The sequence below is a fragment of the Chiloscyllium plagiosum genome, unplaced genomic scaffold, assembly GCF_037043375.1.
Source record: "Chiloscyllium plagiosum isolate Xiang-an unplaced genomic scaffold, Cpla_swu_hap1 HiC_scaffold_27, whole genome shotgun sequence".
Classification (NCBI taxonomy): domain Eukaryota; kingdom Metazoa; phylum Chordata; class Chondrichthyes; order Orectolobiformes; family Hemiscylliidae; genus Chiloscyllium; species Chiloscyllium plagiosum.
Genome location: NW_028270165.1, coordinates 14,563,967 through 14,588,830, shown reverse-complemented (window position 1 = coordinate 14,588,830; position 24,864 = coordinate 14,563,967). Strand labels below are relative to the sequence as shown.

The 24,864-nt window shown below is 45.4% G+C and overlaps 1 protein-coding gene and 1 non-coding gene across 2 annotated transcripts in view; both read right to left on the bottom strand.

Annotated features, from left to right (window-relative positions):
* The window catches only part of LOC148143179 (uncharacterized), a 217,166-nt gene that overhangs the window by 19,834 nt on the left and 172,468 nt on the right, over positions 1–24,864 (bottom strand).
* Positions 5,991–6,062, bottom strand: trnat-cgu (transfer RNA threonine (anticodon CGU)). The gene has a single exon. It is a non-coding gene; the product is annotated as a tRNA-Thr (tRNA).

Here is a 24,864-nt window from a genome sequence, read left to right as displayed (position 1 = left end):
ATAATCAACAGCGATTTATAAATTATACAAGAGAGGCGGTTAAAGGAATATCAGAACAGCTTGGTGCGACGAGTAGGATGGCATGGGAAAATAGAATAGCCCTTGATATGATTTTAGCAGAGAAAGGGGGTGTATGTGTGATGTTAGGAGGAAGCTGTTGTACCTTTATTCCTAATAATACTGCGCCTGATGGTTCAATTACTCGGGCCTTAAGGGGATTGACTACCTTAGCAGAGGAACTGGCTGAGAATTCAGGAGTAGACACATCTCTCACAGGGTGGCTTGAATCCTGGTTTGGAAAATGGAAGGGGGTCGTGGCTTCTATCCTTACTTCCCTGATAGTAGTAGTCAGGGTATTGGTGGCCATTGGCTGTTGTATCATACCCTGTATACGAGGGCTCACCCAGAGGCTGATTGAAACAGCCTTGATGAAACGAATGCCCCTGAGGGGAAATTTTACAGAGGGACTTTATCAACTAAATAGTAAGGAGATGAGTGAGACTAAGATGGATGAAATCTCTGAAATGATGCTTGCGAATTTTGGGAACAATGTTTAAAAAAAAAGAGGGAGACAAAAATGCAGAAGATAACAGATAGTAATGAAAAGAAAAAGGGGAAATTGTGGGATATAAATGAATTAATGTTATTTCTGCAAGTATAAATTCTGATACAGAATAGGAATGAGAAAATACATATTCAGCAAAAACAAAGGATATGTGAGCATGAGACATGAATACAGAACAATGGTGGATATATGGGCAAACAGGAAAGCATCTGTTTCCCTTCCTGAAGACACAGGAACTAACCCTAATCAAAGAGGTCAAAGTGGCCTCTGGATGGAAATAGATGCTGATAGAAGAAAAGATATGCCTAATCAATAATCTACAATAGACTGACGTCAAACACCCTTATGGGAGTCAGAGATAAGAGTTTGTCACGGACAAAACAGGATAAACAGAAGTTGTGGGATAAGTCTTAAGGAAATGAGTGACGTAAGCGAAGCAGGGAACAGACAATGGAATAAGGAAAAAAAATGGTATAAATTGTGAGGGTTTTTTGGATATAGTGTGCATTCTGTAATTACCTTACCTGGTAATTAGACAAGGCACCCACCTATAGGTGTATAAATAAAAAAAGAAGCTGTTATTCAGATATTTGTCTCGGACTGAAATTATTAAAGTGAGTGAGCTTTTGTTTCTCACAGTCAATAATAGAAGGGGTTCGAGGGATATGGCCCAGGGCTGGCAAATAGACTAGATTAGGATAACTGATAGTCATGGACAAATTGGACCAAAGGGTCTGTTTCTGTGCTGTACATCTCTATGACTCCAATATAAAAGGTTCAGAGGGATATAGGTTAAACACAGGCAGGTGGGTCCAGTTTAGTTTGAGAACATAGTCAGCATAGTAAGTGATCTGCACTGGTCTTGCCTCCCCCATAATCATCACTTCTTTGTTGTTCAAAAATCAGATGAACTCAGCCTTGGATATATTCAATTACGCCCAAACTGCAGGAAGGCGTCCCCACTTCTGATCTCAATTCCTCTTGCTAATATACCACTTGCCTTGCTCACTACTTGCTGCACCTGTCTGACAACTTGCATTGACTGGATTAGAAGGACGCAGAGGCCCCTTTGTTCATCCACACATCATTGCTGATGAAAGGCTCGAGCCTGAAATGTCAATTCTCCTGTATTTGCCATTGAAAAAAAGACCTGGACTAACTTTCCCAGATTCTGTCCCCTCCCTGATTCACTCCGTTTCCCTTCAGTTCCTGCAAGTCAACAGCTCAACCCCGGAATGGAAAAGGGGTTGAGAAAAGAGTGTGTTGAACTCACAGATGTTGGAGAGAGGAAGGAAGTTGCAGTCTGGGGTGAAGCTCAATCTTCATTCAGAGAGAGAGGAGCAGCAACAACCAGCTCAGAAGCACATGGTCCTACGTCCGCATCCAGACGATGGGTTTGCTGTGATTGGCAGGAGGACCGGTCTACATCCGGTCCTCCAGAGCTTCTCATTGGTCCATCAAAACAAGGTCACGGAGTGTTTCCGCTTGTTGCGTGAGCATGCGTAATAGTTTGCTGACACCGTGGAACATGCGCAGTGCGTGCTGACACCGAGTAGCATGCGCAGTATGGAGATGTTGGCATTACTGCATATTTTCAAAGTTAAAAATCACACAATGCCAGGTTATAGCCCGACAGGTTTATTTGGAATCACTAGTTTTCGAAGCGCTGCTCCTTCATCGTTGGTTGTGGAGCAGAATCATAACACACCGACTTTATAGCACCAGGATTGCAGTGGCATGGGATGGAATATTAAACAACTTTAGCTTACCTCGACCATTTTTTAGAATGACCATGTTAGTTTCGATTCCTTCACATGTAAATCCTAAAACTTTTCAAAAGTTACGTTGTCAAGCTAGCTTTTAACAATAGGTGTCATCTCAATCAGATGATGCATTGAAGGTGTTAAGTTAAAGTCTGTCTGTGTCCCAATGTTAGGTCAGACGGATTCTATTTCTATCGTTGAATTACAGAATCTTACGTGTATGAGTTTTTGAGCAAAATAAAATGCGATTCTGCAAGTACAAATTCAACCCACAAACTTTTATGTATGTGTGTGTGTGTGCAGGAGAAACCAAGTGATCATGTGTGTGTGAGAGAGTGTAATGGGGAATAAGTCTGAGAGGGTGTGGGTGTGTGTGTGTGTGTGTGTGAGAGAGTGTATAATGGAGTATAAGTCTGCGAGAGGGTGTGTGTGAATACATGCGCGCGCGTGTGTATGAGAGAGAGAGAGAGAGAATGTATAGTGTAGTGTGACATGAACCCAAGGTCCCGGTTGAGGCCGTCTCAAAGGGTATTGAACTTGGCTATCAGCCTCTGCCCAGCCACTTTCCGTTGTTGCCCATCCTGAAGTCTACTTTGAAGGATAGTCACCCGAAGGTCCAAGGCTGAATGTCCCAGACCGCTGTACTGTTCCCTGACTGGGAGGAAACACTCCTGGCTGGTGATTGTTGTGCAGTGTCCATTCATCTGTTGCTGTAGCCTCTGCTCGGTCTCACCAATATACCAAGACTTGTTTGCATCATTGCCTGCAGCATATGAGATAAACAATGTTGGCTGAGTCACATGAGTACCTGCTGCACTCATGGTGGGTGGTGTCCCCACGTGTAATAGTGGTAATCGTGTCAACATTCTGATACGTCTTTCATTATCTGCCGTGACAGAGTTGTATCATGTTGTCCTGAAGGCCAGGCAGTTTACTGCGAACAATTATCTGTTTAAAGTTTGGCGGTTGTTTGAAGGGGGTAAGTGGAGGCGTGGGGAAGGTCTTGGTGAGGTGCTCATCCTCATCAATAATGTGCTGCAAGCTGTGAAGAACATTGCGTAGTGTTCCTCCTCACCTGAACAGATCCTATGTATGCGAAGGGCTTGTCCAGAGGGGGTGTCTGGATGAAGAACTGGTTGCAGATCTTTGGACTGTGGGAGGAAGCCAGAACACCCAGAGGTAACCAACACAGACACAAGGGGGAGAGAACATGCCAACTTCAGGGATTTGAACCCGGGACCTCTCGCAACTCGGTACAGTAAAGGACCCAAAGCGAGAATCATACGCCTAGACCAACGAGCCAGAGGGCCGGAATGCTACTAACCCCCCACACCGCTTGCGCGACCTGAGACTTGCTCAGTATGAAATACATTTGAGATTGCTCTGAGAATTGCAAACGGCAAAGAGTTTCCCGAACAGCTGCTTCTCATTCAGTCTCCCTGCTGCTGTTTGTCCCGTCCCCGGGAACCGGGCTCTCTCCACTGGCAGATAATTCAACCATTTTGTTTCGAAACTTTTCTCTGACACCCGAGTGGCCAGTGACAAGGATTGCCCTCCTCAACATAGGATACAGAGAACAGGAGAAGTCCACGCAGACCTCCACGAGTGTATCAACGCGACTGTGCACATTGGGCCAGTATATCACTGGGAAATATTTATGTCCAAGCTTTTTTCGGCAGCAGATGAGAAGGCGAGGTGCAGAACAGAGCGCTGTTATACCGGAAAGCTGCTAAAGACGACATTGAGTGAATAGGAGAGAATGCTTTCTCAGCTGGGTTATGGTCCCAACACGCACCCGTTGTGCCAGGGGTTCCACCTCGGTTCCACTCTTCCTTCACTCGCAACACCCCACACCCACCTCCCATAGTGCCAAGGCACTTTCCCCTGCAACCGCCGAATGTGTAACACCTGCCCATTTACCTGCTCCCTCCTGAATATCCAAGGGCTCAAACATACCTGCCAGGTGAAGCTGCACTTTTGCCACAACCTAGTCCACTGCATTCGCTGCTCACAGTGTCGTTTCCCCAATGTAGCATGAAGCATAAACTGGGTGACTGCTTCGCAGAACATCCCGGTTCTGCCCGCGGAAAAAAAGGCCCTGACTTTGCAGTTGCCTGCCACTTTAACACATCACCCTGTTCCCTGGCCAACATCTCTGTCTCAGGCTTGCAGCAGTGTTCTCGCTCCAGATGAAAGAACAACACCTCATTTTCCACTTGGAGACCTTACAGCCCTCCGGTCTTCAATATCGAGTTCCATAACTTTAGGGCCTGAACTCCCCCATGTCCTTGACCCCTACCACACAAACGACTCCTTGTTATCACCTCGTCTGCTATGACACACTACGTATTGTTAGCCGCTAACAGTCTCCATTAACAGTTATTCGCCCTCTCATGCGGATCGTTATTCACTCCTACGTCCTTCCGATTGTTCTCTCTCTGAGCTGGCGGCAAACACAGCAATGTACATCGGAGACTCTGAGCCAGCTGAAACTTGCTCAGTGTGAAGTACATTCCACATTGCTCCAACAATTGCAAGCAGCAAAGCGTTTCCAGAACATCTGCTTGTCATTCTGTCCCCGGGGCGCTGATATTTGTCTCATCCCCAGGAACTGGACTACCTCCACTGGTGATAATTAAACCATTTCATTTCTACTTGCACGTTGTTCTGCGGGGTGGGACGGGGTGTAGGGTGGGGTGCGGGTAGAGTCCATTTGCTCTTCTGCTCTCTCTCTCTCTCTCTCTCTGAAACCCTTGGGGTGAGAGGTGTCAGTTACATTAATGCGGGGAACATGAACAACTTTGATTGTGAACTTTCTCCAAGGGTCTGTTATCGGAGAGATCGAAAGATGCTGTGCTGGCAGGACAGAAGGAAATGGACACCGAGGACTCTTCGCTCAGGTAAATTCACATTGTTGTGCAGTCTTCTTGGTGTTCAGAAATCGTCTTCACGCAGCAATCTTACGGAAAGTCTATTGCAAAGTGGGCATTGCTTTCTTTGCTGCGACCGCGCAGCAGTTAACATCTGAGCCCCAAGTGTCCCAGATGAAGAGAATCCGAGTGAAACCTTCACTCACTGAGAGTCATCCCCACGGCCCTGAGCTGAGGGACTGCAGGCAGTCCAACACGGAAGGGACGGTTAAAAATGAACCAGTTTTGCCCCCTCAGCCTCTCTGTCCCAGAGACAGGCAGTGGGACGGCATAAACACGTAGCATCATTCTCGCCCAGACAGAAGCCGTTCAGCCCATCGAGTCCACGACGACTGTCTGTCACTTCTCTCTCTCTGAGGTTATTCACAATCGGTGGTATCCGTGCTAATAGTAGGGGACTATGTCTGAGTCGTGATGCGGTTTCTGACATGCTTGTCATTCTCGTCTGAACCAGGGTGGCGAATTACTGCAAGGAATGGACAAAACCGCAAGGCATGTGTTTCAACTTTACCAGCTGATTGGCATCGCAGAGAACTGGATTTGCGATTCGGTTCAGAGGAAACCAACGAAGACCAGAATACCTCTGCGACCTCTAAAATCGTGCCACTTGATTTGACGAGTGCATCGATATGCTAACATGCCATTTGGACATTCGGTTAGGAGATGCAAAGGCAGCTTGCAGAAGAGAGAGCACCCATCCAAAGGATGGCAGCTCGAGGTGACATTGAACAATAGCAGAGGATGGTTTCGATCCATCGATCTCTGGGTTACGGGCCCAGCACGCTCCCGCTGCGCCACTCTGCTGCCGCACGCAGTGCGTCTTCCACAGAACACTTCAGGTTTCCGTCTAGCACGCGGCAGGCACGTTCGAGCCTGATGTCAAAGACCTCCACTGCTGTCGTGTAATATGCTGTTTCGCAGACGTGTGGAGGCTGTGTAAATATAAACTTATTTCTAAATTCCCACATTCTGTTGGTCGAACTGTGATTTCACACTGAATCACAACATGTGTCACAGCGCAGACGGAGGCCATGCGGCCCACCTTCGCTCTGCTGGTTCTACACTTAAGTAAACGTGTGTCTCTATTCGTTTCATTCTCTCGCCTTCTCAGCGTAAATCTGCACATCTGAACGTGACCACCGAATTCCCTTTTGTGTCCATTGAATCTTCCTCTTTGTCAGTGTCAGACAGGGACTTACTGACCCTAACCAGTCCCTGTACGAAAACGTTCTTCCTAATGTCACTTTTGCTTCTTCCAACCTCAGCCCAACCTCGTTTCACGAAGGCGTTTTTTGAGAAAATTAATCAGGGAGTTTTGCACAAGTCAAGTTAAAAAACGCGGGTTCGTCCGGGATTTGAACCCGGGATCTCTCGCAACTCGCTGCAGTAAAGGACCCTAAGCGAGAATCATACGCCTAGACCAACGAGCCAGAGGGCTGAAGCGCTACTAACCCCCCACACCGCTTGCGCGACCTGAGACTTGCTCAGTATGAAATACATTTGAGATTGCTCTGAGAATTGCAAACGGCAAAGAGTTTCCCGAACAGCTGCTTCTCATTCAGTCTCCCTGCTGCTGTTTGTCCCGTCCCCAGGAACCGGGCTCTCTCCACTGGCAGATAATTCAACCATTTTGTTTCGAAACTTTTCTCTGACACCCGAGTGGCCAGTGACAAGCATTGCCCTCCTCAACAGAGGATACAGAGAACAGGAGAAGTCCACGCAGACCTCCACGAGTGTATCAACGCGACTGTGCACATTGGACCAGTATATCACTGGGAAATATTTATGTCCAAGCTTTTTTCGGCAGCAGATGAGAAGGCGAGGTGCAGAACAGAGCGCTGTTATACCGGAAAGCTGCTAAAGACGACATTGAGTGAATAGGAGAGAATGCTTTCTCAGCTGGGTTATGGTCCCAACACGCACCCGTTGTGCCAGGGGTTCCACCTCGGTTCCACTCTTCCTTCACTCGCAACACCCCACACCCACCTCCCATAGTGCCAAGGCACTTTCCCCTGCAACCGCCGAATGTGTAACACCTGCCCATTTACCTGCTCCCTTCTGAATATCCAAGGCCTCAAACATACCTGCCAGGTGAAGCAGCACTTTTGCCACAACCTAGTCCACTGCAGTGTCGTTTTCCCAATTTAGCATGAAACATAAACCCGAAAAATAACGAATTTCAAATTAAGCGAACCCGTAAATAAACGAATTTAAGGCAATTGGAGTTTTTTTTAAACCGAAAAGTAACGAAGTTAACACAACACAAACCGAAAATAAATGAATTTTGAGCGATCGAATTTTTTTCTATTAAAAAGATAACACCAGAAAATAACCAATCTCTGAAGATTGATTTTGTTTTATTTCTGAAAGCAACGAAACTCGGGAGAAAGGATTTTTTTAAAAAAATCAAAAATTAACAAAGCTTGGGAATTCAGATTTCAACCCTCCCCTCAGAGTTCAGCAATTTTCGAAGACCACTGTCCGCAAGTACCAAAGCACCCTCAACTTCAATTAATCTCTCCCCTTTTTAAACATTTAACAAGTCCCCCAGACTCAACCATTGCTCAGAGGACATGGAGGTGCTGGGCCTCCTCCACCGCCGCTCCCTCACCACCAGACGCCTGGAGGAAGAACGCCTCATCTTCCGCCTCGGAACACTTCAACCCCAGGGCATCAATGTGGATGTCAACAGTTTCCTCATTTCCCCTTCCCCCACCACATCCTAGCTTCTAACCTCCAGCAACTCGATCCCCTGACCTGTCCGGACTTGTCCGACCTGCCCAGCTCCTTTTCCACCTATCCACTCCACCCTCTCCTCCCTGACCTATCACCTTCATCTCCTTCCCCACTGAACTATTGTACTCTATGCCACTCTCTCCCCACCCCTACCCTCCTCTAGCTTATCTCTCCACGCTTCAGGCTCTCTGCCTTTATTCCTGATGAAGGGCTTTTGCCCGAAACGTCGATTTTGCCTGTCCTCGGATGCTGCCTGAATTGCTGTGCTCTTCCAGCACCACTGATCCAGAATCTGGTTTCCAGCATCTGCAGTCATTGTTTTTACCTCAACCATTGCTAAGACCGATCCTTTCGGGCTGGACTGGTCACGTCAGACACCACTTGACTGACAGGAAACCAAACGTTCTCTAAATAATCACGTCTGGCAGGCCGAATTCCTCAACACTCAATAGTGAAGGACATTTAACTCGTACACTGCTGTTCACAATCTGTCCGAGCCGAAACGTGTCGCTGCACCAAAATGAAGATCTGCGTCTCCTCAAGAGGGGCCTCTTGGTTCGAGATCGGTCAAAGGAATCGACAAATGCGATCTATTCGAAAAGCAAGGTTCATTCGTTTATTGAATTAAGGTATCTTAACACAATTCTATCCAGCAACACAGAGATTGAAGCTTCTGTGTTCCGTGATGAAGTTGCGCAATTACACTTAAAAATTATACATTATTTACATGTTTTTTAAGAAATATTAGTCTTAATTACGAGAAAGACCAATCACATATAATAAGGTGACATGATTTACAGCAAGTTAATCCAATGATATTTTCTTTAAGAAGGATATCTAATTTACATAAATTGTCATGCCATGTATTAGTTCAAGGTTAGTTCAAATGGTCAAATAATGTGTCAGTATTCATCTTATGAAAATTCTATTGTCCTCTTATCTTTGAACTGCAAGTTAATTCTGCAAATCAGCAGTATGTTCAGCAGTATGGTTCACAGGCCATTTTGTAGTATTCTTTTAAATCGAGAAGCCATTTTGTTGAAATAAAAATGTACATATTTTGTTGCCTAAATTCCAACTTTAGATCCTCACACCCACCTCCCAATTCAATCTATCACGACCAGACTAGGCAACAGTTTCTTCCCCCAAGCCATCAGGCTCCTTACCACTACATGATTGGACTCTTTTCCATCTGACTATTTTTGCACATTTTCGATTTTCTGCTGGAAAAATGTCTATTATTCAGCATTCTTTATTATGCTGTAACTTGCGTGTTTTGCACTCTGGTCCCTCGAAGTAGAGGAGATGACAGAAATATTGGAAGCTGGTGAGAGAGCGTTCACAAAATTAATCCCGGGAATTGACGTGTTTGCTAATTTTGCAAAGTTGAGTAGCTTAGCTGAGCATTCGTTCGAGTTTGGAAGAATGAGAGGAGATCTGAATGAATAAGTATCAGAATTTTAGTGGGCCTGATAGGTTAGTTGCCAAAAAGGTAGTGTTCATTTGTGGGAGAGTCTCAGACCAGAAGGAATAGCCTCTAATCTTAAATGTTTGCATATTTATGATGGAGATGAGGTGGATAACTTCTCTCAGAGGGTAATGAATGACAGGGCTATTGAAGTTCAATCACTAAGTACAGTCAAGGCAGATGTTGGGCAGAATTTTAATCAATAGGGGAATCAATAATAAGGCATGAATGTGGATTTTTGGATTATAATATTAATCATTATGGTAATAAATGGTGGGGCAGATTCGATGGGGTGAATGGATTATTTTGGTCGAAGGGCTTATAAACATCCTGTGGGACCTTGACAGGATAAAATGCTTCAACTTCTGTATGATATTCAGACCTAGGGTTCCACAAGATCTGTCAGGCAACATTTTTCAGCATTTTTAGGAGAACGGAAATGAGGGTGATATTAGCCACAGTAGAGTAAGAATGGAGGGAGACTGTAGCATTACGATTCACATTTTTGAGGGAAGGAGAAAAGAAAGAATGTTCCTCAGAAACCAGAATTGTCTGTATTGAATTTCTATACTATGTAGACAGCAATGTCTTCTGTAATCTCCTTTTACAGTATACGAGAAAGGGAGGATTTACAGCCAGAAATCTCAAAACAAGATCTGATAGAGACAATCAATTCATTGGCACGGGAATATCATCGGCCTTTGAATCTAGTAGAATGTTTTAATTTCCCTCCTGTCCTGTCTGCTTCACAAGGTTTCAAACATCAGTGAGACTGAGGTATGCATACCTGAGTGAGAGTGTTCCAATGAACTGACTGTGGGAAGAGCTTTAAGCGGGTACACAGCCTGAAATAGCAACACCCCATTCGCAGCAGCAATAGATGGAACACGTTCCATACATGAGTGGTCTTTCAACCGATTGTCAAAGCTGGAGAGAGACAAGGATTCCCACATCATGGAGAAATTGTGGGAGCAAAGCAATATCTTCGCCCTTTCCATTTCTCATCCTTGGAGGGAGAAAGAGAGGGAGGAAACACTATTCACATGTAGCAACTGAAGTGAATCCAGGGAGGGAGCAGACTCTGCACAGGTATCAGATGCTCTCTGTCCTTCTTAACGGTATACTAAATTTTTCCCCTCAGTTTGATACGTTTATTTAAATACAATTTGCATTGCGGAAAAAGATCGCTTCTTTCCTCATGTTCAGAATTAAAATGATAGTTACTCATGGGACGGAGCAGAATCTAAGGGATTGGCACGTTGATATAAAATGTAGACATATGTTGCTTCATATGGTGTATATCTGATATTATTCGCTGTTATAAAAGCCTTGTGGCTATTATTTTTCACATTCTAATCTAGCACTGAAGTTATATTCTGTATTTCTTGTCATCTTTTTTATTGAATAGGACAGCAGAAAGTCATTCAGCAACTTTACTGGTTTGTTTTTCTCAAGTAGCCTTGACATTTCATTTTCATTGTCCTTGATTCAGCTCCATTTCCAGTGCCTTTGTCGGCAGCTTGTTCTAGGTTATTGTCACCGAAATGAAGATTTCCTCCATACACACTTAAGGCTATCTGGTTGCATGAGGGTTTTCAGGTTTCTGTGTCCTGGATAATATGTGATCAGGCATCTGACAAACTACAGGAATTGTCACCTATGTTATGTTCATTTAACAGTATTGACTGTGATCACGTATTTTGTGAATTTAATTTTGCAGGAAGACATGTAGAAAGAAATCTGAAAGCAAATGATACATCAACTTCTGACAGAGCCACTTGATTCATTGGGACTTGAATATCAGCAACCATTCCAATTGAGAAGAAATGTTTGCTTTTGTCTGCTTGAGAGATTTTGGACACTTTGGCAGGAAGAATACAGAGACACCCAAGTGAGGGAGATTCAGTGCACTGACTGTGAAAGGTGCTTGAAACCAGTTACTCAGTTTGGGGAATCAAAGTCTCACCCCTCACGGTGGAGAGAGACTGTGTACCCATTCTGTTGGTAATTTCAAACCCAGAGGGACACAAGGAAAGCTCTCCCCATGGGGAAATGTGGGGACTGTGGGAAAGGGTTCCCTTCCCCGTCAGTGCTGGAGACTCATAGAAGCATTCACACAGGGGAGAGGCCATTCTCCTGCTCTGTGTGTGGGAAGGGATTCAGTTGGCTGTGCAACCAGCTGATGCACTGGCATGTTCACACCGGGGAGAAGCCATTCACTTGCTCCAAGTACAGGAATACATTCGTCAATTCTCCTGGCCTGCTGAAACATCCTTGGGTCCGCACTGGGGAGAGGCCGTTCACCTACTGTCACTGCAGGAAGGGGTTCATGAGTTCATCCACCCTGCAGACATACCAGTGGGTCCACACTGGGAGAGGCTGTTCTCCTGCTGAGTGCAGGAAGGGATTTGGTTGGGTGGACAACTTCCGGAGGCACTAGTGAGTTCATGTGCCATCACTGGGATCGAAGAAGCAATGGCCGAGTGGTATTATCAACTGGATTACTACATCAACTCTGGGAACTCCCCCGGGTTTGAATCCCGCCATGGCAGATTGGAATTTGGTCAGAAATCTGGAGTTCAGAATCTAATGGTGAAACCATTTTCAGGGGGAAAGCATCCTCATCTGATTCACTCATGATTTTTTTAGGGAAGGAAACTGCTGTTGTGGGAAAGGATTCACTCAGTCGTCCCAGATGCATCCTTTACCCGGTCTGGCCTACACATGACTCCAGACTCTCAGCAATATGGTCGACTTTAAGCCCCTGTCCCCACCCCTGCCCCCGGAAAATGAGTGGGGAGAAACTTACTTGGATACAGTATATGGGCTGAAATTGCTGAGTGAGGCATTACTTCCTCCGGGTTAAGACTGTATCAAGGATTCAGTTACAATGGGACACCTCAGTGCTTACCAATAATAAAGCAACTGGGGTGGCAGGGGAGGTCAGGGGTGTGTGTGTGTGCTTTGAGCTTCAGCTGTTGAAGAAAAGGAAAGCTACTTTTTGTAATTTTTTTGCTGGGGAGATCATGAAGCTGTAACAAAGTTGGGTCGCAATAAAGGTTACCTAAATTCAGACTCAGACATTGAAAGATTTAAAATCCAACAAGTTTCTATTTTAAAGCTGCTCACTCAGCTTCCAGCACTATGTTACCAAAGTCGTGTATCAGAAGAATCAGTGAATCAGTATCCTTAGAAACTGTTAAGATTTTCATCTCTGCAGGTACTGCATCGTTTCATCAGCATTGTAATGTTTACTGGCAGCAGCAGGAAGTGTTGTGGCTGTGTTCATGAGAAACAACGTTAAAAATCATATAACACCAGGATATAGTCCAACAGGTTTATTTGGGAGCACTAGCTTTCGGCGCGCTGCTCCTTCATCAGGTAGCTGTGGAGCAGGATCATAAGACACAGAATTTATAGCAAAAGATCAGTGTCATGCAACTGAAATGATATATTGAACAAACCAAGATTGCTGTTAAGTCTTTCATCTTTTAGAATGGGTTGCAGGTTTCAGTTCATTAATATGCAAATCCTAGAACTTCTTTTAAGTCATATCCTCGAGATAACTTAAGGTAGATAGGATAGTGAAGAAGGCATTTGGTATGCTTTCCTTTATTGGTCAGAGCATTGAGGACAGGAATTGGGAGATCATGCTGCAGCTGTTCAAAACATTGGTTAGGCCACTGTTGGAATATTGCATGCAATTGTGGTCTCCTTCCTATCGGAAAGATTACAGATTACATTACAGTGTGGAAACAGGCCCTTCGGCCCAACAAATCCACACCGACCCGCTGAAGCACAACCCACCCATACCCCGACATTTACCCCTTACCTAACACTAGGGGCAATTTAGCATGGCCAATTCACCTGACCTGCACATCTTTGTGACTGTGGGAGGAAACCGGAGCACCCGGAGGAAACCCACGCAGACACGGGGAGAATGTGCAAACTCCACACAGTCAGTCGCCGGAGGCGGGAATTGAACCGAGGTCTCTGGCGCTGTGAGGCAGCAGTGCTAACCACTGCGCCACCCATAAGATGTTGTGAAACTTGAAAGGGTTCAGAAAAGATTTACAAGGATGTTGCCAGGGCTGGAGGATTTGAGTTATAGGGAGAGGCTGAACAGGCTGGGGCTGTTTTCCCTGGAGCGTCGGAGGCTGAGGGATGACCTTATAGAGGTTTACAAAATTATGAGTGGCATGGATACGATAAATAGACAAAGTATTTTCCCTAGGATCGGGGAGTCTAGAACTAGAGGGCATTCCTTTTGGTGAGAGGGGAAAGATATGAAAGAGACCTAAGGGGCAACTTTTTCACGCAGAGGGTGGTACGTGTATGGAATGAGCTGCCAGAGGATGTCGTGGAGGCTGGTACAATTGTAACATTTAAGAGGCATTTGGATGGGTATATGAATAGGAAGGGTTTGGAGGGATATGGGCTGGGTGCTGGCAGGTGGGATTAGATTGGTTTGGGATGTCTGGTCGGCGTAGACGGATTGGACCGAAGGGTCTGTTTCCATGCTGTACATCTCTATGACTCTATGACTCTATTTTATAAAAAGAAGTGACAGCTCAGACAATGCATGGAAGGTGTGAGGTTCAAGTCTGTCAGTATCCCAATCTTGAGTCAGACTTGTTCTATTTCCAAAGTAGGAATTTATAAAATTATTGCATGCATTGACTGCCTGCAGATTGTGAACTTTTTGAGCAAAATACAATGTATTTGGAAATATAATTCCGCAAATTCACCCTATTGACTTACATGCATGTGTGTGTGTCTGAGAGTGTGTGTGTGTGTGTGTCTGTGTATGTGTGAGAGAGAGAGAGACTGTATAGTGTAGTGGAGTCACATGTAGTGTGACATCAACCCAAGGTCCATTTGAAGCCATCCTCATGGCTATTGATACCCAAGTTTGGAATCCAAGTTGAACTTAGCCTCTGCTCGGCCACCAGAAATGATTAAGCAGTTCCACAACACACATTGGAGAGTGTAGGGTGGGACTTGTCTTTTGATTTGCAGAAGGTGGGAGGCTCTGGATGCTGTGATCCAGGGCAAACACATGCTGGTGGACATTCAGCTCAGAGAGATGGAGCTGAAAGCCAGGCTGCAGACCTTTGATGTAAAAGATAACCAGACATTTTATTCCAGGAGTTGGTCATTCCTCTCCGGACAGACCCTTCTGATTGAGTCAGTGGACAGGGTCAGGAGGTGTGAGCGTGGATTAGGCAGGTAAAGGGAATCTGAGAGAGGGCTGCAAGGGAGTGGAGGAGCGAACTGGCTGGGTGCTGGGAATACGAACAACATTGGGGAGGTGGTGGTAAGAGAGAGAATAGTGACGGATTGTCTCCGGTCTCCGCAATTGTAAGCAGGAGGCCAGATGACATCGGTGTCTATCTGGTGCCAGGATTCGGGAACCATTGTGCTCAGGGCTGAAGATGTGGGAAAGGGAGGTTACAGCAGGTGTGGTCCACAAATGTCAGGAGAGAGCCTCTGCTGAGGGTATGTGAAAAGTTAGAAGCTAACTCTGGACGGCACAGTGGCTCAGTGGTTAGTACCACAGCCTCACAGTGCCAGGGGTCCATGTTTGATTCCATCCTTGGGCAACTGTCTGTGTGGACCTTGGCACGTCCTCCTCCTTGTGTCTGTGTAGGTTACCTGCGAGTGCTCTGGTTTTCTCCCACAGTCCAAAGATCTGCAGTTTAAGGTGGATTGGCCATGCTGAAGTGTGCAGATTAGAGTGGGTTAGCCATGAGGAACTGCAGGGTTGTAGGGTCAGCAGATGGGTCTGGATGGGATGCTATTTGGAATGTCAGTGTGAATTCGATGGGCCGAATGGCCTGTCAGAATTATGATTCTACTGCTTTTGCCACGTATATATTGAGAAATGATTGACACAAGTCTGCTGTGGGAGGAGTGGGTTCCAGTTCGTGAGATATCAACACCAGTCCTGGGGAAGGTGGGATTTGGGCAGTCTCTCACCCCCACCCTCTGCCCCCCTGTCCAATCTCTCCCCACCCACTGTCCCCGTCCATTCTCTCTCAACCCCCACCCTCTGCCCTGCATTCTCTTCCTCCCCACTTCTGCCCACCAGTCTTTCTCTTTCCCTAACCATCGGTACCCACAATCTTCTCCATTCCCATCACCCTCTGTTCCCCCCAGTGTTCTCATCCTCCCACCCTCTGTCCCCCAGTCAATTATCTCTCTCACCCCCTGACACTCTGCCCATCCGTCCATTCTCTCTCCTTCTCTTCCACCCACTCCCTGTCCTTGCAGATGCCTCAAACCCTCTTCGATCGCTGTATCAAACCCTTCTAGGAAGAGAGAAAGAGAATGGATGTTGATGACTCTACCTGGTAGACACGGCTTCACGAGAAATGACTGATCTTTAAAATTGAGAATAGCTAAAATGATATATTCAGAAATATCATGAAAGCATGTTCAACTTTATAGAAAAGCTGCAGACATCTTCTGAAACTTGCATTCAAATATGTCCAGTTAGTCCACAGTTGAGGACAGGGTGTAATTTGTGGACGGCCTATTCCTAGTCTTGTGAAATTGATTCTGACTATGCAGAAATAGAACCATAGAGTTGTACAAACCCGTCAGTCCATGCTGACCAGGTATCCTAAATTAATCTTGGCCCTTATACCCATCCAAATGTCTTTTAAATTTTGTAATTGTAACAGCCTCCACCACTTCTTCTGGCAGCTAATTCAATACATGCACCACCCTTTGCGTGAAAAATTTGCCCCTCAGGTCCTTTTTATATCTTTCCCCTCTCACCCAAAATGAATGCCCTCTAGTTCTGGACTCTCCCACCCCAGCGAAAAGACCTTGTTTATTTAACCTATCAATGCCCCTCATGATTTTATAAATCTCTATAAGGTTTTATAAACCCTCAGCATCCAACGCTGTATGAAAATCAGCCCCAGTCTATTCAGCCTCTCCCTGCAGCTGAACCTCTCCAACCTTTGCAACATATTTGTAAATCGTTTTTGAACCCTTCTAAGTTTCACAACATCATTGCTACTCATGATTAATAGGCTGTGAACAATCTATCTTGTTCAGGGCATAAGAGGGGGCATTTGTTGAGGGGAATTAACTTTCAAACTGTTTTTTTCTGACCCTGAGGTCCCTTTAAATCTTTTCCCTCTCAATCCTCAGGGAAGGGGAGTCCCTCTAGTTTGGGACTCCCCTACCCTGAGGAAAAGACATTCAAAAGTTGAGGAGTCACACAAAATGCAAACGCAATAAAATGTCGAGCTACAGATTTAAAAAAAATGTGGCTTCAGCTTTTTTTTAAGCTCCTGTTGACATTTGACATTCGGGTACAAAATCTTGTCAGCAACACCAGCATCGCCACAGACCACACTGCGCACACTCCTCGGTGTCAGTAAGTACTGCGCATGTTCAGCGGCGTTAACAAGAACTGCGCATGCCCCACGCTGTCCGCAATTACGGACGCGACTTTCTTTGATAGACCAATGGGGAGCTCGGGATGACTGGAAGGCGCCTGGTTCCTTTGTCAATCAGAGCCTTGCTTTTGTCTGAATACGGAAGTTTGACGATGAGCTTCTGAAGCTGCGACTGATGTTGTTCCTCTCTGAATGAAGATTGAGCTTCACCCCAGACTGCAACTTCCTTCCTCTGTCCAACATCTGTGAGTACGGCACTTTCTTTTCTCACCCCCTTTTCCATTTGTTTTCATTCTGGGGTTCAATTTTTGTTTTGCAGCAATTGAAAGGAAAAGGAGTGAATCCCGGCGAGGGGAGAGAGTCTGGAAAAGTTGGTCCAAGATTGTGTCTTAGTTAGCAAACACATGGCAAATGTAGTAGCACAATGTGAAGTTATCGCATTTGCTGTTTTAAAAAAAAGCAGAAAGGAGACGCATTCCTTAAATAGTGATATATTGGGATGTGAAGAAAGTGAGGACTGCATATGCTGGAGATCAGAGTCGAAAAGTGTAGGGCTGGAAAAGCATAGCAGGTTTAGGCAGCATCTGAGAAGCAGGAGATTCGACATTTCAGGCACGAGCCCTTCATCAGGAATGATGTGTTGATGTACAAACAGGCCTCAGCGTCCTTCTATATCAGCAAGCAATGAGCAAGGCAAATGGTACATTAGCAAGAGGAATTGAGTTCCTAGGTGGTGATGTCTTCCTGCAGTTGGGGGTGGGGTTCATTGAATATATTCAAGGCTGAGTTCATTTGAATGTTCGACAACAAGGAAGTGGATGGTTATGGGGGGAGGCAAGAAAATGGGTTTAAGACCAGTATAGAACAGTTAGACAGTCAGACAGTGCAGAAACAGACTGTTCTGTCCAACTAGTCCATGCTGACTATGTTCTCAAACTAAACTAGTTGCACCTACCAGTGTTTGGCCCATATCCCTCTGAACCATTCCTATTCATGTGCTGATCCAAATGCTTTTTAACCCTTTTAACTGGACTACATCCACCACTTGAACTGAATTGAATTTATTTATTGTCGCATGTACTGAGGCACAGTGAAAAGCGTTGTCTTGCGATCACATAGTTAAGTCGCATAGTAAATAATAGGTAAACAGCGGCAAAAACAAAAATAAAGGTTCAGGCAAATCCTGAGAGTTTGAGAGTCCATTCAGTGTTCTAACAATAGTAGGGTAGAAACTGTTACAAAACTGGCTGGTGCGTTTGTTCAGGCTTCTGTACCTTCTCCTTGATGGTAGAGGTTGTAGACAAACATTGCCAGAGTGGGATGGATCTTTAAGAATGCTGGCAGCTTCCCTTGACAGCAGGCCTGGTAGATGGATTTTATAGATGGGAGGTAGGCCTTTGTGATTGTCTGGGCTGAGTTCACCACTCTCTGTAACCGTCTCCAATCTTGAATGGTACAGTTGCCATACCAGGTAGTGATACATCCAAGACAGCTTGTTGTGGATGACCACTCCCAGGAGCTTGACACCCTCCTCTCATTCCACCTCTGTGCTGTTAATGTGTATGGGGGCATGAGTAACATCCCGCCAAAAGTCAATAACGAGTTTCTTGGTTTTGCTAGCATTGAGATCTGGTTTGTTTTCAGTGCATCATTTTTCCAGGTCTTCCATCTCCCGTCTGCAGTCTGTTTTGTTGCCATCTGAGATTTGACTGACTATAGTGGTGCCAGTGAACTTGTAAATGGCATTAGTCTTGTATTTGGTGACGCAGTCATGAGTATATAGTGAGTACAGTTGGGGGCTGAGTATGCACCCCTGGAGGGCTCCAGTGTTGAGTGTTAGTGAGGATCAAATGTTGTCCCCAGTCTTCACTGATTGTGGCCTGTGGGTCAGGAAACTGAGGATCCAGTTACAGAGAGTGGGGCTTAGTCCGAGATCACTAAGTTTAGTAATCAGTCTCGAGGGGATAACAGTGTTGAAGGCTGAACTGCAGTCAAGTAGGATTCTTACGTACCTGTTCTTGGTGTCAAGATGTTCTCGGGAGGAGGGAAGGGCAAATGATATGGCATCTGACGTGGATCCCAATTTGCCGATAGGCAAATTGGAGTGGGGCAAGAGTAGTGGGAAGGCTGGAGTTGATTAATGCCATGACCAGCTTTTCAAAGCAATTCATGACCACCAAAGTTAGGGCAACTGGGTGGTAGTCATTGAGACGTGCTGCATGAGTCTTCTGAGGCACAGGGATGATGTTGGCCCTCGTGAAACAGGCAGGGAGAATGGCCTGCTGCAGGAAGAGGTTGAAGATTTGCGAGAAGACCTCTGTCAGTTGATCTGCCCATGCTCTGAGTGCACGGCCTGGTCCTACGTCTGATCCCATCGCTTTCCTTGGATTCACATGAAGGAAAACTGATCTGACCTCTGGGCTTTCTCTGGACATTCATTCCACACACAAACTACTCTCTTAAAAAAGGGTGCTTCTGATGTCTTTTTAAAATCTTTCTCCTCTCACCTTAAAAATGTGCTCCCTAATCTTGAAGCTCACATCTGAGGGAAAGGACATCGCTATCCTTCGTGATTTTATAATCCTCTGTGAGGTCACCTCTGTGCTCCAGTGAAAAAGAATCCCAGTGTATCCACCTAGATGTAGGTAGATTAATATTCAGTCATGATCTGTTGAATGCTGGTGCAGGCTTGAAAGACCAAATGGCCTACTCCTGCTCCCAAGGTTCTCTCACTGTGTCCAGAACAGCAAGAGACCATACGACACAGGAGCAGAAATTAGGCCAATCAGCCCACTGGGTCTGCTCCACCATTCAATCATGGCTGATAAGTTTCTCAACCCTATTCTCCAGCTTTCTCCCCTTGATACTCAAGAACCTATCATCTGTTTCAGTCTTAAATATACTCAGTGACTTGGCTACCGCAGCTTTCTGTGGCAGTAAATTTCATAGATTCGCCACTGTCTGGCTGAAGAGGTTTCTCCTTATCTCTGTTCAAAAAGATCTTCCGTTTACTCGAAGGCTGTGCCCTCGAGTCCCCATCTCTCCTACCAGTGGAAACATCTCCCCCAACATGCACTCTGTCCAAGCCATTCAGCATTCTTATGTTTCAATTAAATCCCCCCTGAGTGTAGGCCTGTTAATCAGCATGAACCAGACTTTTCAGGATGAGGCAGAGCAGGGAATAGGTTCAGTAAAATGAGAATGAAAGGAGAGTGTGTGGGATGGAGATTTTCAGCTTTTAGGGAATAAGGGAGGAAAGAGAGTTTGCTACAAATTATAATCGATCGGATGGAATAATGGACCGAGGATTGGCAGATGGAGTTTAATTTAGACGAACGTGAGGTGTTGCATTTTCGGAAAGCAATCCAGGACTGAACGAGTTAATGGGGAATGTTGCTAGTGAGGGTGAGAATAAGTGGACAGGGCAGATGAATCAGTGGCTGAGGAACTGGTGCATGGGAGAAAGGATCCAAAAATGTGAATATTGGAATCTCTTCTGGGGTAGAAAAGACCTGTACAAGAAGGATGGATCGCACCGAATTGGAAGGCGACTGATATATTGCTGGGAGATTTGCGAGAGCTGCTCAGGAGGATTTAAACTAGTAAGGTAGGGGTGGGTGGGGGGCAGGGATTGCTGGGACCCAGAGAAATAGTGAGGAAAGAGATCAGTCTGTGACTGGTCCAGTTGGGAAAGGGACTGAGTTAAACAATCAGAGCAGGAAGTAACAAAGCAGAGAACAAGGTAGGACTGGTAAATTAAACTGCATTTATTTCAATTGCAAGAGGCCGAACAGGGAAGGCAGATGATGGTTAGGAACTTGGGACTGAGATATCATGGCAGTTACAGAAACATGGACAGCACTGGCAGCTTAATGTTCAAGAACACACATGGTATTGGAAGGATAGAAAGAGGGGCAGGAGAGGAGGGAGAGTGGCTTTTTTGATAAGGGATATATTACTGTGCTTAGGGAGGATATTCCTGGGAATACATGCAGGAAGCTTATTTGGGTGGAACTGAGAAATAAGAAAAGGGATGATCACCTTATTGGGATTTTATTACAGACTCCCTAATAGTCAGAGGGAAATTGAGAAAAAAATTATAAGGAGATTTCAGTTATCTTTAATAATAATAGGGTGGTTATGGTCAGGGATTTTAACTTTCCAAACATAGACTGGGACTGCCATAGTGTTTAAAGGCAGTACAAAGGCAGTTGGAGTATACTTAAGAGTAAACTCAGGAGGGCAAAAAGGGAACATGAGATAGCTTCGACAAGTAGAGTTAAGGAGGAATTTAAATGTGTACAAGAAAATTTTCTGATTCAGTAAGTGGATGTTCTGACTAGTGAAGGTGCAAACCGTGACCTACTCTTGGGAAATAAGGCAGGGCAGGTGACTGAGCTGTCAGTGGAGGAGCACTTTGGGGCCAGTGACCATAATTCTATGAGCTATAAAAGAGTGAAGATAAAGTATAGACCAGATCTAAATTGGAGGATGGCTAACTTGGTATTAGGCAAGATCTTTCAAAAGCTAACTGGGAGCAGATGTTCGCAGGTAAAGGGATGGCTAGAAAATGGGAAGCCTTCAAAAATAAGAAACTGAGAGTCCAGAGACAGTATATTCCTGTTAGGGTGAAAGGGGAAAAACTAGGTAAAAACAAGGACTGCAGATGCTGGAAACCAGATTCTAGATTAGATGAAGGGCTTTTGCCCAAAACATCGATTTTCCTGCTCCTCGGATGCTGCCTGAACTGCTGTGTTTTTCCAGCACCACTCTCATCTAGAACCCAGGGTGAAAGGGGAGGTTGGTAGGTGTACTGAATGCTGAATGACTAGAGGAATTGAGCTTTTGGTTCAGAAAAAGAAGGAAGCATATGACAAGTATAGACAGGAGAGATCGAGTGAATCCTGACAGTACAAAGGCAGTTGGAGTATACTTAAGAGTAAACTCAGGAGGGCAAAAAGGGAACATGAGATAGCTTCGACAAGTAGAGTTAAGGAGAATCCAAAGGATTTTTATAAATATATTAAGGAGAAAAGGGTAACTAGGGAGAGAACAGGGCCCCTCAAAGATCAGCAAGACGGCCTATGTGTGGAGCTGCAGGAGTTGGGGGAGATAATAAGCAAGTATTTTGCATCAGTGTTTACTGTAGGGAAGGACATGGAAGAAATAGAATGTGTGGAAACAGATGATGATATCTTGAAAAATGTAAAAATGTCCATACTACAAAGGAGGTGGTGCTGGATGTCTTGAAATGCATGCAAGTGGATAAATCCCCAGAACCTGATCAGTTGTACCCAGAACTCTGTGGGAAGCTAGAGAAGTGATTGCTGGGTCCCTTGCTGAGGTATTTGTACCATCGATAGTCACAAGTGAGGTGATGAAAGACTGGAGGTTGTCTAATGTGGTACCAATATTTAAGAAAGATTGCAAGGAAAAGCCAGGGAACTATCAACCAGTGAGCCTGACATTGCCGGAGGGCAAGTGGTTAGAGGTAATCCTGAGGGACAGGATTTACATGTATTTGGAAAGGCAAGGACTGATTAGGGATTGTCAGCATGGCTTTGTGCGTGAGGAATCATGCCTCACGAACTTGATTGAATTTTTTGAAGAAGCAACAAGGGATTGACGAGAGCAGTCGACATGATCTCCATGAACTTCAGAAAGGCATTCAACAAGGTTCCTCATGAGAGACTGGTTAGCAAGGTTAGATCTCGAGAAATACAGGGAGAACTAGCCATTTGGATACAGATCTGGCTTGAAAGTAGTAGACAGAGAGTGGTGGTGAAGGGTTGATTTTCAGACTGGAGGCCTGTGACCAGTGTTGTGCCACATGGATTGGTGCTGGTCCCACTACTTATCATCATTCATATGAATGATTTGGATGTGAGCATAAGAGGTATAGTTAGTAAGTTTGCAGATGACACCAAAATTGGAGGTGGAGTGGACAGCAAATAAGGTTACCTCAGATGACAATGGGATCTTGATCCGATGGGCCAATGGGCTAAGGAATGGCAGATGGAGTTTAATTTAGATAAATGTGAGGTACTACATTTGGAAAAGCAAATCAGGTAAGGTCTGAGGGAGTGTTGCTGAACAAAGAGACCTTGGAGTGCAGGTTCATAGCTTCTTGACAATAGAGTCGCAGGTTGCTAGAACAGTGAGGAAGGCATTTGGTATGCCTTCCTTTATCGGTCAGAGCATTGGGTAGGAAAGTTGAGAGGTCACGTTGCAGCTGTATAGGACACTGGTTAGGCCACTTTCGGAATATTGTGTGCAATTCTGGTCTCCTTCCTAACAGGAGGATGCTGTGAAACTTGAAAGGGTTCAGAAAAGATTTACAAGAATGTTGCCAGGTTTGGAGGATTTTAGCTATCTGGAGAGGCAGAATAGACTCGGGCTGTTTTCCTGGAGCGTCAGAAGCTTTTGTGGGGGGGGGGGGGGGGGGTGGGGGGGGGGGGGGGGGGAGGTGACCTTCGACACGTTTATTCTATTCATAATCCTCATGATTTTATAAACAGACAAGGTCTTCTCCCTGGGTTGTGGAGTCCAGAACGAGAGGGCATAGGTTTAGAGTGAGAGGGGAAAGATTTTAAAAGGGACCTCAGGGACAAGTGTTTCATGCAGAGGGTGGTGAATGTATGGAATGAGTGTCAGAGTAAGTGTTGGAGGATGGTACAACTAAGGCATTTAAAAGGCATCTGGATGGGTATATGAATAGGAAAGGTTTAGAGCGATAGTGGCCAAGTCCTGGTAAATGGGACGAGATTAGGTTAGGATAACTGGTCGGCATGGATGAGTTGGACTAAAGGGTCTGTTTCCGTGCTGTACACCTCTACGGCTTTACTTCAGGACTCTGAAATTGTTCATGAAAACCACTTCAGTAATCTGCCCAGTTTTAAGACTACAATATACAGGAGCAGAATGAGGCCATTTGGCCCATTGAGTCTGCTCCACCAGTCGATCATGGCCGATATGTTTCTCAACCCCATTCTGTTGCCTTCTCCTCGTAATCCTTGATCCCCTTACTTATCAAAGACCTATCCATCCCTGTCTTAAATGCCCTCAACGACTTGGCCTCCACAGCGCTCTGCAGCAATGAGATCCACAGATTCACCATCCTCTGGCTGCAGAATTTCCTCCTCATCTCAGTTCTGAAGGCATTCCTTCACCCTGAGCCTGTGTCCTCTGGTCCTCGTTTCTCCTACTGGTGGAAACATCTTCCCCACATCCACTGTATCCAGTCAGAGTCACGCAGCACGGAAACAGATCCTTCGGTCCAACCAGTCCATGTTGACCATAATCCCAAACTAAACTAGTCCCACCTACATGTACTTGGCCCAATATCCCTCTGAACATTTCTTATTCATGTACTTATCCAAATGTCATTTCAATGTTGTGACTGTAAGCGCATCTACCACTTCCTCTGGAAATTCATTCCACACGTGGAGCACTCTGTGTAAAAATGTTGCCCCTTATTTTGTTTTTAAATCTTTCTGTTCTCACCTTAAAAATATGTCCACTAGTCTTGAAATCCCTCATTCCAGGGAAATGACTCCTGGCATTCACCTTCTCTGTATCCAGCAAGATTTTATAAATCTCAAAGAAGACCTGAAATGTTAGCTTACTCTCTCTATGTGGACGCTGTCTGACCAGCTGTGATCTACAGCATTTGTTGTTTTCAGGACGAATTCCAGCATCTGTCACAATGCGCTCCGAAATGTTGGCTACCTCTTTCCAGATCCTTTGAGTCTCAACGTTACTCAACAATCCACTGTGCGGTACAGTCAATAAAGTTCCATATTGCATCTCTTTCAGCACACACGGGCAGCACGTGGCTCAGTGGTTACACTGCTGCCTCACAGCACCGGGGACAAGGATTTGACTCCAGCTTCAGGTGACTGTCTGTCTGTGTGGAGTTTGCACATTGTCCCCCCTCCCCCCCGCGTAGCTGTGTGGGTTTCATCTAGATGCTCCAGTTTCCTCCCAC